Below are 14929 nucleotides of genomic sequence, written 5' to 3'. Positions count from 1 at the left end.
CTGAAAACATTGAATCAGGAATAGGGGGTTTCAGTTCTTTTGCTAGACATACTATGCTGGCAAGAAACCCATTGTCTAGTCTCCATAGAATCTGATGCGAGATTCCAATGCTCAAAAAATTCACTTGTCTTCTTGGTCGTTTAGGACCCAGAGAAACAAAGAATTCCCTCACAAAAATTTCTCAAAGAAGTTTGATGAGGAGCAGTTCCATCTTGTCGGAACATGGAATCTGTGGCCACAAAAAGATCCCATTAGAAGTACATGATATCCTACTCTTGTCATATTAAGGTATATATCGTATAAGATCCCGAAGATCTTAATCCTCTGCTATCTCCAATTCCCTTTGTAGAGACAGAGTATAGCCTTTTACTGCGTTCTTTGATAGCAGATATATACAAAGGTGATTCTTCCCTCTGAAAGGGAAGAAAAAACCGCTATGTGGTTCACAGAGGTATCGGCGGAAGAGGACAGTTTCCTCATTCCCTCTAGCACGATCTGCAGCAATTCTATGTTCAGGCCATGACTATTGTCATCTACCTTGAAAAATCCTCTCATTTATGTCCACTTCTGGTCAGTCTGCATGCAGACAGACTCAGAGTGGAGAGGTTGTTAAGGTCCATTTAATAATAGATGCTGATAGAATATCCAGACTCTCTTGGAAAAGACTTCCAAAAACATGCTGTGAGAAGAACGTGACCTCTGTGAATCCACCTCTCTGAAGCCAAAATGAGGCATAAAGTATTATCCTCTCTTTCTTTGACGCCCTTTATCTTAAATTCTGTAAAGAATTTATATTTATATTTAGGGGAAAAAAAAGACTATAGTATATTCCCCTTTCTATAAAATAAACATGGCGTATATTGCTACCTCTCTTGGTTCGAGGAAAAGGAAGCATTCTATAGGAAGCCTGTTCGTCTTCTACCTTGCTAAGAGATCTATGAAGAAGACTTTCCTCCGCAGGTTCTCACAACTCTTTCCAATAAATGTTAGACATACGTTAATAGTTATTATCGTCGATCGAGAAGGTTCTCACGGACAGAAATATCTTGCATCGAACCTCTTAAGGATCGTTACGTTCCGTGTCTGTTTTCCAAATAGGTTCTCTTTTTAACGCGAACAGGAGCGAAAAAAAGAGATTCTCGATGCTCTTTGCGATATGAGAGAGTCGTGGAATTGGCCTAAGTGATAAAAAGGGTAACGAAATCAGGACGATTCTTGCCGTTACCGAGCCTGCTGTCCGAGAGGCTACTGGATTCTTAGGTTAATAACTCGCTAAAACGAGAAAATATCTTGGATGGTGCTCTTGGCCCATTGCTTCAGGCTGGCGCTTCTGGCGCAATTTTGCGCCAGGCTGGCGCTTCTGGCGCATTCCTGGCGCTTCTGGCGCATTGCGCCAGGTTGGCGCTTCTAGCGCTTTGCGCCCGGCTGGCGCTTTCTTCTAATTCTCTTTATGTTATGTGTCAGAACATCTGTGCCTTTATGGTACCCGACCTCCTTTCACATGTTAATTCCGTTCTTAGTAGGAAAAAACTCTTATATACGAAGTATAGTCCATTCAGGGAAACCATTTCTGCCACGAAAGAATGTTTTCCCATCCCACTCATCCATCTTCTCTTGAGCAATATCCGATTCTTAAAAGGTTGTGTGCGTTTCTCGAAAGACTTGACCATACCGTAGTCTTAAAGTGAATTCTCTACTACATCCATCTTCTCACTAAGCATGTATTCTAATAAGCCATGCTTTCGTAAGCATGAGAGCATTATATAATATAATGTTCTACTGCTTAGAATCCTTTAGTAATGTTACCTACGGTAAACAGCATTGAAAGGTTATAATATCTTTCTTATTGAAAGCTTCTTAGCAAAAGGCAGACAATATTTTATTTGTGTTAGCTTAACTATCTCCTCCATTTCGAGACTAAGTCCATGATTGTGGGGGGATATACGGTTAACCATTCGATCCCGTTGGAGAGAGAGATGTAATCGACTAATCATGACCGAGAACCGGATGGTACTGTATTCAGTATTGGCCTTAGAATGACAGCCCGGCAGTCTCGCTCGCTGCCTGACTGCATTCATCATGAGTTGCCAGTTACTTCATTCAATGAAGGAATATAATACAATTATTCTCGAGCCTAAGGAAGCTCTTAATAATGCAAATTATTTAAGCCAAACAACCTTTGTTAAATACCGAAGCTGAGTAGGTATTGTCGTAACAAACCTTTTAAGCGAAGTCCTTACCAGGAAAAAACCTGAAGGATATAGATAATTCCGTAGCGAACCACAAAGGCAACTCTGGTATGGGTATATGACTTGTCATTCAGTAGTCGTATACAGCAAGTCTTGCTACTACATTCTTTCCTCTCCGATCCAGAGAGAGAAAAGGAAATCTTGCCCTCTTCGTTCTTTTCGTCAATAAACACGAATTAGTATTAGTCGAAAAGAGATCGCAATGAAAACTCTAGGATCGAAGAGAATCCTAAATTTTTTATTCTCTTGGATATAAGGCCGTATTCTATGCTCTATTATTTGGAAGAGCCTCTAATCAATGAATGAGAGCTCGTACAAATCTTGTTTAATTTTCAAACGATCCTGAGAAAAAAACTCTATTCATCATCTAAGTCCTCCTGACAAGAATGACGGCCGCCTGTGCGACATATTGCATTCTTCTCAGGAGACAGCTGTGCTTGCGGCAGATTTCCACCCGAAACGGACATATCGTGAACAGGACGACGGCCGCCTGTGCGGCACCTTTCGTCTCTGTCCAGAGAAATCCGCTCCTGGTCCAAATCATAAAGAGACGCTTCCTGGTTGATTTCTCCGTATGATTCTTTTGAGGAAGATCTTGGCGCTTGGTGCTTAACCGTTGCCGAAAGTCTGGTTTGTTCAATGCGCTTGGACGTATCTGTCCGTCTCGGACCGTGTCGTCTGTCGAGCTGTCCCCACCTATGGAACTTGGCGCTTGGCTGGTGGGTCATTCCAGTACGACACCTCTGCCTGTCCGTCTTGTCCGCTTCTGGCGCCTGTCGCCCGGACGGAGTTGCCTGCGCACGACGTTTTGTCCAATCCAGGCTGTCCGCCTTGTCAAGGTTGTCCGCAACCGGCACGAGTCTGTCTGGTTGGAGCCGTCGCGTAGGACACTTTTTCCTGTCCGAGTAGTCCAATTCTGCGCCGAGCGCCTGGGTTGGTTCTGTCCGACTCGGACACTCTTCGTCATTGTCCGTATGTTGCGTCTCAATCCTATGAGTTTTCGTCCTTCTTTCTTTATTCGTCTCTGTACTCGTACGAGGAGTAGAGGAGATAATCTGGAGTCCAGAACGCCCGTATAGGACGAGATCTCTTAACAGGAAGAAATCGTCCTTTCTCCTCGGAAGGCCTTTTCTCAATACTCCTACTCAAAGAGTAAATTTGTTCCTGCATTTTAAGTAGGAAGTCCGTCGCAGTTTCTTCCTTTTCTTTGCCATGAATAGGAGAATGCGCTCTGGAAGGCGTAGGAGATCGAGATATTGTCCTCTTGGCTCTTTTCCTCTCGTAGGGAGAATCGTCCGGGAAACGTTCCGGGCTCGAGTCCAACGTCGGAGCTTTCCAACTCCTCTTGATCGGACACGACAGTTCGTCGGAATTCCATCCACTTCTTCGAGGAGACGAATCGGAAGACGAAAAGCACTCTTTTTAGGATGCCTTTCCAATGGCGATCCTTGGCAGTCTGGGACGCTACAGATTCTGCCGAGGGGACGCCTGACCGGTGGGGTTCTCCGTAACCTCCGTACGACTGTCGACATTCCTTCTCCTCTGGGCCTGGGAGCTTGGAGAGGTCTAGGTCTGGGAGCGAGACAGAGCCGATCGGAACGCACCCCTCCATTCCATTATTTTAGGACGCCTTTCCAATGGGCGAACTTGGCAGTCTGGGACGTTCTACAGAGTCTGCCGAGGGGACGCCTGATCGGCGGGGATTCTCCGTAACCTCCGTACGACTGTCGACATTCCTTCTCCTCTGGGCCTGGGAGCTTGGAAGAGTCTAGGTCTGGGAGCGAGACAGAGCCAATCAGACGCACCCTCCACTTCAATGGGGAACACTATATTCACTTCTTACCTTTTTAGAGCTCGCTTTTGAGCTACATCCATTATCTTCAAATTTGCATATATAAATTGTAGTTTCTGTGGAGTAAGAAGGTGATGAGGATGCAACTACTACTAGTACTGCTAATACTCTAACTGCTCGTTAGCACAAACGCTATTAAAGCTTATAAAGTAAGCGTATCTAGTTATATGCTCTTCTGACTTCCTAAAGTAGGAAATTAAAGTTTAATATTTCCTCAATAAAGTTGTAACTTTTATTACATGTAATAATGAATAAATATTAATAATTCCCTTTATTGCAAACTATGTGAGTGTCTACCGATATTTCGGTAGTTTCAATTAGTATTTTCTTTGGAATTTCCAAAGGAAATTCATTTAAAAAGTTAATAAAAGCGTATGCCGAACCAAAGACCCAGTACTTCCCTGCAAAAGACAGCCCAGAAGATCGATGGCGATGAAACACGAAAATCAAATCAGGAGGAACCGTAAACGTGTGTTTACAGTCCAAACGATAGAGAAAAATCTGTCCTTAGAAGGTAATAGTTCTACTTCCTATTCCTGCCACCCAGCGGCAGGCCGGTAGATCACCTGACCTACCTACCTGTAGCGTGTGCCGCGAAATTCGAATTTCTATCGGGGACGACGGAGTCTATAGCTAAGTATATATCTGACAGGGAAGTTGAATGTATGAAAATGAAGGTTTCAAAGCATGGTATGTACCGAAGCTGAGCTCGGAAACTGCTCGTGCAGACAGAAACGCTGAGCCACCTGCACTTCCTGGGCAGCTACGAATCAGGACCCACGAATGAGCTGAATATTTGGGAGCTTCTATACCATAACCTCGACACTGATCGCCAAAGCCACACTTGCCCAAGTGTCGCGTCTCGTGTCTAAGAGACCCTACACTCTGGAACTGTCTCCCCGAGGAAGAGGAGGAATGACAACCTCAACAGTTCAACCGAAGCTGCAATACACAATTACCATTAAATTATTACCATTAAATAATTCACTAAGTTTACTTACATTTTTATATATCTATTTATCTATTTATTAATTTATGTATTTTTATAATGACTTATCTCTTCTCTTTCTATGTCCTAATATCTTATCTTCCGTAACTCCTTTCGAGTAGGCATCATATTCTTTGGAAGCTTGAATTTCCAGTCAGTGGCTCTTGTAGGCTTGTACCATACGAGTAGGGAATAATAATAATAATAATAAATAATAATAAAATAATAATAATAATAATAATAATAAATTAATAATAATAATAATAATAATAATAATAATAAGTAATAATATTCTTTGCTTTCATCCTGTGTGATATTTGAATATCTACATTACTCTTTCAATGAAATTCCTTTTATAGCACTTCTAAAGAAAGAAAGGAAAGAAAGAAAATAGTCATACCAACGACTACAGTGCCAAAATTCACATCCTCTAAGCTTCCCCCAAAACCTCACGACTCCACAGCCTCCCTGGAAGTGCAAGAACGGAGGCCAACCACCCCCCTCTCCCACCCCCACCCACCCCGCTACCTTCACTAGCTCTATGCCTCTGAAAATTCCGGTCTTGCAAGCACTGCCTTTTTCGATCCTTATTTTCATTAATTTCCCTCCACTCATCTTTTTTCTTCTAATTTGTACAGCATCCGACAGCATTCAAAATCCAAAGACTCAATAACTGGTATTTACCAGTATGAGTATCACTGGATCCACAATGCAGCGAGAAGAATACCGGTGGTATAAATCAAAGAGATATGGAAAATGAATGATTACTATCGCGTGGCTCACAGAATAAGGACAATTCGTCAATGAAGAACCGCCATTTCTCTATAGACACAAAGTGTTGTCAGGATATCGGGGTTAAGTGATATATTTCCACGTGGAAACAAAATTAAGTTTGAAAACATACGCTTCTTAATGTAAAAAAGTTCTCGATGGATATCGGCGACAAGCGATATATTTCCGCGTAGAAAATCTTTTTTTTTTGAGAACCGCGGCTTCTCAATATACAGAAAACCATATGGAAATCGCGTTAAATGATAAATTTCCACGTAGAAAAGAAATTAAAGTCTGAAACGTCCGTTTTGTGCTTCATAGAGCAAGTACAGCAGCAGGATGAATCCCAGAGGTATTTGTTTTCGGATACGATATCAAACAGATAACGCCAAGCGGGACCTGTCCCAGAGTCATCTTCGTGATTACCAAATACACGAAGGGATTTAAATACTTTGCTGGATCTCTAAGCCCAAGGGATATCCTGCTAACATTTGAAGTGGCCTACCTAGCTAGACTTGGAAATCTCTCTCTCTCTCTCTCTCTCTCTCTCTCTCTCTCTCTCTCTCTGGTCAAATAAAGGTCCCTTACCATCCGTGATATATCTAAATTATTGCCTCTTATCTATTTCGGAAACACTCGATGAAATAGACTAGGAAGGATTTCATTTATATCCCATTTTCTAATAGATATTACTTATTCTTTCATATTTTTGTTACTAACCATTTCCAGCCACGAACTCACTGTCCTGTTTATTCAGCTATATGTTTACGTATCTGCTTACCTACTAATCGACATTCTACACAGCAGAGCGAACGGCTTCAGGGAAGTGGTAATTCCAGGTACATATATGTTTATCTTTTTCTACAGAGTAGAGAAAAACAGCAACTATTTCCGAGTTATTGTACAGTAAGAGTACAAAGTAAAGTTCTTAAAGCACTGCCTTTATGAAGTTAAGTTACTTAATAATGTGCTCTTTCTAGGTCAAAAAGAAAACCGTTCAGAACTGCTTTGCAAAAGTTCTCTCTGATATCCAAATCTCACATTCTTTCGGATTTGGGGTCTCCATCTTTGACTTGGACTTTTCCTTGCCTATCCTCGCGTCGGTTCGTAAGAAGAAGAGCAGAAAAAAACGGTGGTCGGGTGGGGGATGAAGAGACAAATCTTGTTCATGTTGGATAAGAGTGTGAAATTTGTGTATTTTTTCCCGTTGGCTGTTCCGGCGAAGAAAGAATATGTTCCCTCGGACGTGATTCTAATATCCGTTTGGCAAAAGGTCTGTTCGAATCACAGATTGAATGCTTGTTGTACTTTAATATTATATCTAAGGATTAAATTATTCAGCCAGGAATTTGGCCGCTTGCAAGGAATGCTTGAGATGAAGGAAAATGGAAGAACAGAGAGAGAGAGGAGAGAGAGAGAGTGAGAGAGAGAGAGTTTCTTTTGGGGATTCTGTATCTCACTTTCTAAGAATCTACACATTCCGGTAATTGGATTTGCCGATTATGATAATATATATTCCTTCTGAATGATCAAGCTTTCACTTATCTTCCATCTCCGCTTCGTGATCTCTAACGATCTTTCATTGCGCGAATGTCAGGTCTGGCATCAATAAAAGGACGACACGTCATAATTAGTCATGCACGAATAAAAAAATAAAAATAAAAAAAATAAAAAAATCCTCCTGGACAAGCGTGTGAAGACGGACAGGTAGACCGGGTAAAGTCTTGCTAATCTTATTTGAATTTCTTCCCGATAGCCCGCTAGAGGCTGAATTGTAACTGTATGACTGTGGCGTATATGCAATACAAATTTTTTAAATTTTTTTAACAGTAATACGATACGAAGCAAAGCCTAAACTTAGAGGTTTGTCCTTTAAATGAGATAAAGACTATGATGAGGTCTTTGGTCATAAATTATCGAACGTTAATTTTGGTGTCAAAGATGAAAAAAAAAAAATTGTATTTTCAAATGTGAATATCTAATTCTAACCCAAATCCTAATTAGAAAGAAACAGCAGAAAAGGGATTCGCATGCAAGAAGTATACTGCAAAAAAAAAAAAAAAAACGTTTAAAAAAGAACGTTATACCGTCAGTGTTATACAACCTCATACACATTTAGTACAAGCCTCATTAAAAAAATAAAAATATGGGCTCAAGAAAGAAACTGAATGGCTACGTCATACCAAATACTAATGCATAAGATTTCCTTCTATTCATCATTCTTGTTTGTCAGACCCGTTCTCATGTGACAAAAGAAGCATCAAAGAAGTTGGACAACAAAAGAGTTCTCTTCCTCACTAGCAACAACAAAAAGACCACTTTCTCCGTCGGATTCATAATTCAATTTCGAAACAGAGAGCCAAGCAAGGAACTCAAAATGACACGCTTTGACACACAGGTGCGGTATTGACTTTGTTAAGCTTCTCGTGTCATAGTGGAAATTTCAACGCGTCCACATTATTTCAACATTCATAACAAAAAAACAAAAACAAGACAAAAAAAAATCCGTGTAAAGAAGGCTAACAGGGTTTCGCTTCATTTACATTGTCAGTAGACAGAAAAAGGTCTGGGTGTTCCCATTTGACCACACCTATGTTGGTACAGTGACAACAAAAAAGAAAATAAGAGAGAGAGAGAGAGAGAGAGAGAGAGAGAGAGAGAGACTACTTAGAGCATGATATTCGCTACGAAAACTATACGATACTAACTAAGCCTCAGCCGAAATGCTATCTGTCCATAAAAAGGTATCAGTCGTCCAGATCTCAAGTTGACACAAAGTCATCTCTCTGACGTATCAGACTTTATAAAGATGGATATCATCTTTACTACTATTACATCTCTGAAAAGGCGATTTTTACTGCCAGTACTCTGCAAATAATTTTAACTCTGCAATCAATATACTCATTCGAGGCTTTGCCCTTAGACACTTTTCTGCATTTCCTGCAAACTTTGCTTGGCTCACACAAATTTATTTTTTTATTTTTGTTTGTGTGTTTGTCGTTATCGGAACTTAGACAAACCTCTTTCCTTGTCTATTTCCCATAACTCGTATGCTCCGCTGTCTGATCAGTCTGCCACTCCCATTCATTCGTCATCTACACTAATATCAGGTAGTAATATACTTCGCTGCTCACATATGCAAAATAATGCCAAATTTCAAGTATGCTTAACAAGACAGTAATCTCGTTACGAAAACGGATCACAAGGGATGAACGTGATGTCGAAGATGCAACAAATGGAACAGAATCTACAGAAAAATTGAGGCCAAAGGTCACTCAGAGATGAGACGGATACTGAAGGTCAAAAGGTCCGGAAGGCGTAACAGGAAGATAATCTCGCAGTTGCACTATGAAACAATTGTTGGGAAAAGGTTGCGGAAAGTAAGATGGAGGAAAGAGAATATGAACGGAAGGAGTAAAAGGAATGAAAGGGGTTGCAGCTGGTTGACAAAGGGACAGTACAAAGAAGCTTAAGTAATACCTACGGTGCACCGCATGGGTGCACTTACTGCACTACCCAAAGCCCTACCCCCCCAACGCCCCCCCCTCCCCCCCCCCCTCCCCCCCCCCTCCCCCCCCCCCCTCTGAATTCGGAGATGTGAAGAGAAATGAATGATTATGAAAGTAAACGAATGAGAATGAAGAGCGTCGTTGCAGCCAAACGTGAAATGAGATGGAGGGCATCTGACGGGAAATGGAAAGCACTCATTGCTGTCTTGGCTCTTATTGACATTCCTCTGCCTTGCTTGATCAACGAGAACCTCTGAATTGTGAAATAAAATGGTTCGAGTACGAGTCTCATGAAGAGAGAAAGAGAAAGAAAAGATAACGACATGATTTGGTAAACATTTGGAAGGATAAGGGACGAGAAAGATAATTTATGTGAAGAACATGAGTCCCAGTTATTTCATATCCTCAAGTGAGAGAAAGACCGAGGGAGAGGTGGAAGGGGTCGAGGGGAGAGGAAATCTTCTGAGCTTTAAAAAGTGTTGGTTGAAGAGCATTAAAGCATCGTCAAAGTGCGCTCAGCATTCTTCTATAACTTTTGCCAAGACAACCTTTTTCATATAAAGTATTTTCAAAGTGTTTCTCTGTTCTTTTTTTTCGTTTCTGCTATGCCAGTGGAAGGGTTTTGTCCGAAATGCTATCAAAATATGTCTATTTATATTACAAAGAAAGTTTGGCACTGCTAATTCCTCCCAAAGATTAAATTTCTATCGTTTCTGAAAAATCGTTTTGAGAGCTTGAACTGAGACAAGTTTGCATTGTTAGAATTATAAGTCCATGATTCTCCTTCCACGGAAAGAGGCAAAATATTTCCGATATGTCTTAATTCCTCGTGACGAAGAGAGCACCGGCTCCTTTGGGAGCTCTGTCTATGCTGGGTACGTCAGGATGTAATTCACTCCCATGGAGTGATTTGCAATGCAGATTTAATTCATTAATAATAAGTTGCTCAATAAATCCTAACTGGCATCTCGCCACAACCATCAGGGAGGGAGAGGGCAGAGTTCCCCAACAGCCTTTTATGATTGAATTTCCCGCAATGGGCAAAATAAATGATTCGTTTCGTACATTTCATGCATTGGGGGATACTCTTTCATATCATTTCTTGAAGCTTATTAGAATTAGATTTAGAATATAGGATTTAGGACAAAGGCCAAGCACTGGGACCTATGAGGTCATTCAGCGCTGAAAGGGAAATCTAGGGTAAGAAGGATTGAAAGGTGTAACAGGAGGAAAACCTCAGAGCAGTTGCACTATGAAACTATTGTTAGGATGGGGTGGAAAGCAATAAGGGAGAAAGAGAATATGAACGGAGGGACTGTAAAGAGAAATCAAAGGGGTTGCAACTAGTGGCCGAAGGTACGCTGCGAAGATCCTTAAGTAATGCCTACAGTGTACCGCGTGAGGTGCGCTCACAGCATTACCCTCCTATGGGGATGAAAATGATTAAAAGGAAGCTTAGGGACTGTTCAGACTGGTGTGAATTGTTCGTGAATATATAAAAAAAAAATAATTGATTTTTCTGTATATATTACGAAATCAATGATTTTGTAAGAAATTTTAGAGTAAAAAGTGTTTTTTTTTTAAAGTAATGCCTTATAGTTGAATAAAAAAAATTGTCATAGAATTATTCATAAAGAATTTTAGCGCACATGTGGATGGCATGCTAAGGGCATCTCGTGTCCGTCCAAAACACATTCATATGTGATGACCCAACGCTAATTATATACTTTATGATTGTGGGCTTCATAACAAAAAAGCTATCTTCATCATGAACACATTAGGAAGGGTTTACATGTGGAGGGTATTTTTTTCTATTTTCAAGTAATTAGTTTCATTAGCATAATGGAGGAAGGACACCACAAGACTAATCCCTCCACATGTAAACCCTTCCTAATGTGTTCGTGATGAAGATAGCTTTTTTTTTTTTTATGAAGCCCACAATCATAAAGTATACAATTAGCGTTCAAGTAGCTATATTTCATTACCTTTCCCCCTTTACTTCCTCTTATTTCTTCCTAATGAACACCATTCTTTGGAAGTTTGAAGTCAAGTCAATGACTCCCGTGGTGGGCTTGTTCCATATGAATATATCCCGTCTTCTGAATGATAATAATTACATGGAAAGGAAGACTCACAGTCCCTGAGCATGCCCTCCAAAAACTCCTTGAAATATGTACGAAAAAGGCCCCTTTCTCCACCCACAGAGGCCATATGTACACGCAGAAAGACGGTGTAGCGATGGGTTCTCCCCTCGGAGCACTTTTCGCGAATTTCTACATGGGTGCTGTGGAACGTCGGGTATTCGCCACCATCGAGAAACCGTCTATGTACGTCCGATGTATTGACTACACCTTCATCAGTGCCAACACGGTGGAAGAAATAGAGCGCCTGCGACAAGCCTTCCCCACGACCACAGCAGACTCAACTTCACCATCGAGCATTGCCGTGACCGTCGCCTCCCCTTCCTTGACGTCCTCGTCGGTCAGCAAGAAGAACGCTTCCTAACACAAGTGTATACGAAACCCACGAACCTGGGCATGTGCCTGAATGGCGAGAGCGAGTGTCCAGAGAGATACAAACGCACTGCAATCAGCGCCTTCATCAAGAGAACACGCTCACACTGCTCTTCGTGGAAGGACACACACTGAATTAGAACGTGTTGCCCAAGTTCTAATTAACGACGGGTATTCCAACCGGGACATCGAAAAAGCCATTCGCAGAAACATCGATAAGTGGTACCAGCAGGAGCCTCGCCCCGCCGCCCTTGAAGACGTCACTCTCTTTTACAAGGGAGTATTTCACAAGAAATACGAAGAAGACGAACGAGCCCTTCGTAACATCATCGAAAGGAACGTCTCTCCCACGGACCCTGCGAAAAAAGTGAAATTGGTCATTTACTACAAAACCAAGAAGACCAGTGGCCTGATTATGAAAAACAATCCAGCCCCCGTGATGCAGGACCCTCTCAAGAAAACTAACGTTGTCTACCAATACAAATGCCCTGTCCGGGAATGCCCCGGCGCCTACATTGGTATGACAACGATGCGATTTTCCAAGAGGATATCCTGCCACGCTCAGGAAGGCGCCATTCATAACCATGCAAAAAACGTCCACAATACCATGATAACTACATTATTCCTAATATCTGTATTATCGATAAGGCGGCAGACCACCGTCGCCTCCGCCTCTTAGAGGCCCTACACATCGGGAAGGAGAGACCCAGCCTCAACACCACTCAAGAGACTTCACTCCTCCCGATCAGGTGCCCCTGCCCAATACTATGCTCCCAGTCTCCAGCGTCCGCACGCGAAGAACAGTGCGAGCTTCCACCTCTGCAAGACGGCTTGAATCAGGGATTTAATCCACTATTCAGCCAATGAAAACGCAGCGCTCATCAGACAGAGCACCTGGGACACAATAAATACCGCCGAACGACCCCATTCCAATCAATTCACGCTCACCCTTCCTTGAAAATGAACCGATGATACGGTTGGAAACGTTGGAATTCCGTTACGCCCTTAGACTAAGATTTGTTAACCACTTTTGTTATGATATCATATCAATAAATTATTATTTTTAGAAAACATTTCTTTAACCGAGATATGAACATCGGCCAGCTATTAGCAAATATCAGCCCTGATGAGAAGAGAATGATAAGAAGAATTGAAAAGACCATATATAAAATCAATAATAATAATAATAATAACCGTATTTTGAATTAAGAAAATTCTGAAATTTATTCAGAAAATGATAGGTAAGATAGTGTATTCTTCGTGTTAAGGATTTGAATGTCAAGGCTTGCACTAGTTTAGAGTTTAAATACACCTTAAACTTAGTTATTTGGTAATTTTTATAGAAGAATATGATTAATGGTGTGGAAAAAATAGCCCTAAAATTGCTTGTAAGGTCACAGAACAGCTTTTCATTTCATTTCCTCTTACCCCTCTTTTTACAAAAGTGATAAAAATTAGGTTAGATATCAAACATAGTCGAGACAGACAAATATACACAGACATATATGCATTTTATATATATATATATATATATATATATATATATATATATATATATATATATATATATATATGCTATCATATGTACCATAAGAAGTTTTGCTTCCCAAAAATCATGGAACAGTTCAATTAATAAAAAACAATTCTTCTGAAAGAATACATATATTATTCCCAAAAATTTTTTCATTTCATCCTGACTAAAATTTCAGTGGCGATAACCGGAGGTCATGCAAACACTGGAAGTACAAATAACCCTCATTAGCTGTTGTAATAACAGTTAGAATTGTCTTAATGATCCTAATAAGCAAATGGCTAATAACAGGTCAAGGTCTGTTGCCTGTATTGAATATTTATGTAAAGGTGCGTCAAGATTTACGAGATGACAAAGGAGGTTTTTACCTGAAGCAGATATTTGTCTAGATTTCTTTTTTCCTTTAATATTCTAACGTGAGATATTCTAAATTATCAATTTTGTTAAATAGATTAAAAGCTACTAAATGTACTTATTTATTACTGTTCTTGTAAGGGGTTTAAATTTGTGCTACGTAATAGTACGCGGTAACTGGAGCGTATGTGATTTCCTTTGAGACTCTCTTCACTCTTTTGTTTTGCTGTGAAAAAAGACGAAATTAATTAAAACACCCGTAAACACTGCTTGAGAGCTGAGTTGCATCGCCTACTAATGAATGTTCATTGTCCTTATTCATAAAGAAGGAGGCCCTCTTTAGTTTTCTGCAAAAGAAAACTATTGAGAGGAATTTGTCTGTTCGTCCGCACTTTTTCTGGTACGTTGTTCATCCACACTACAATCATCAAACATATCAAATTGCAGCCCTTTAGCCTCAGCAATTTTTATTTTGTTTAATGTTAAATTTAGCCGTAATCGTACTGCTGGCAGTGCTATAGGTACCAAAACACAGGCCACCACCGAGCCTCGGCTGAAAGTTCCATACAACATTATACACTTTACAGAAAGCTCGATTGATTCGAAAAAACTTCGGCGCATTTGTTATGGCTAACTTGAACCTTAAATTAGTAAAAACTATTTAGGCTAGAGGGCTGCAATTTGTTATGTTTGATGACTGGAGGGTGGATGATCAACATACCAATTTGCAGCCCTCTGGCCTCAGTAGATTCTAAGATCTGAGGGCGGATTGAAAAAGTGCGGACGGACAGACAAATAGCCATCTTAATAGTTTTCTTTACAAAAAGGGTAAACATACAACAACGTGAGAAAATAGAACAATAATGGAAAACATTTATCATTCCCGAGAAAATAAAAACAGTCCATTGCGCTGTTTTATCCTCTCTTTTTACGGCACTCCTCTGACATAGACACATTTCGGCAATTTTATGCTTAAATATAGTTCTTTTGCCTGACCGTAGGAGAAAATACGTAAAGAATATCCTTCGTTTCATATTTCAAAATAAATGGCCTTTCTTATTCCCTTCTCCCATTTCTTTTTCTTTTATAAGACATAAAGAAGTTCCAACCCACGGTTTTGTTTCTTCTGATGTCTTACTCTTTTCGTTTGTGCCCATGTAAA

The sequence above is a fragment of the Macrobrachium nipponense genome, chromosome 14 (assembly GCF_015104395.2).
Source record: "Macrobrachium nipponense isolate FS-2020 chromosome 14, ASM1510439v2, whole genome shotgun sequence".
Classification (NCBI taxonomy): domain Eukaryota; kingdom Metazoa; phylum Arthropoda; class Malacostraca; order Decapoda; family Palaemonidae; genus Macrobrachium; species Macrobrachium nipponense.
Note: the sequence above shows the minus strand (reverse complement) of the source record.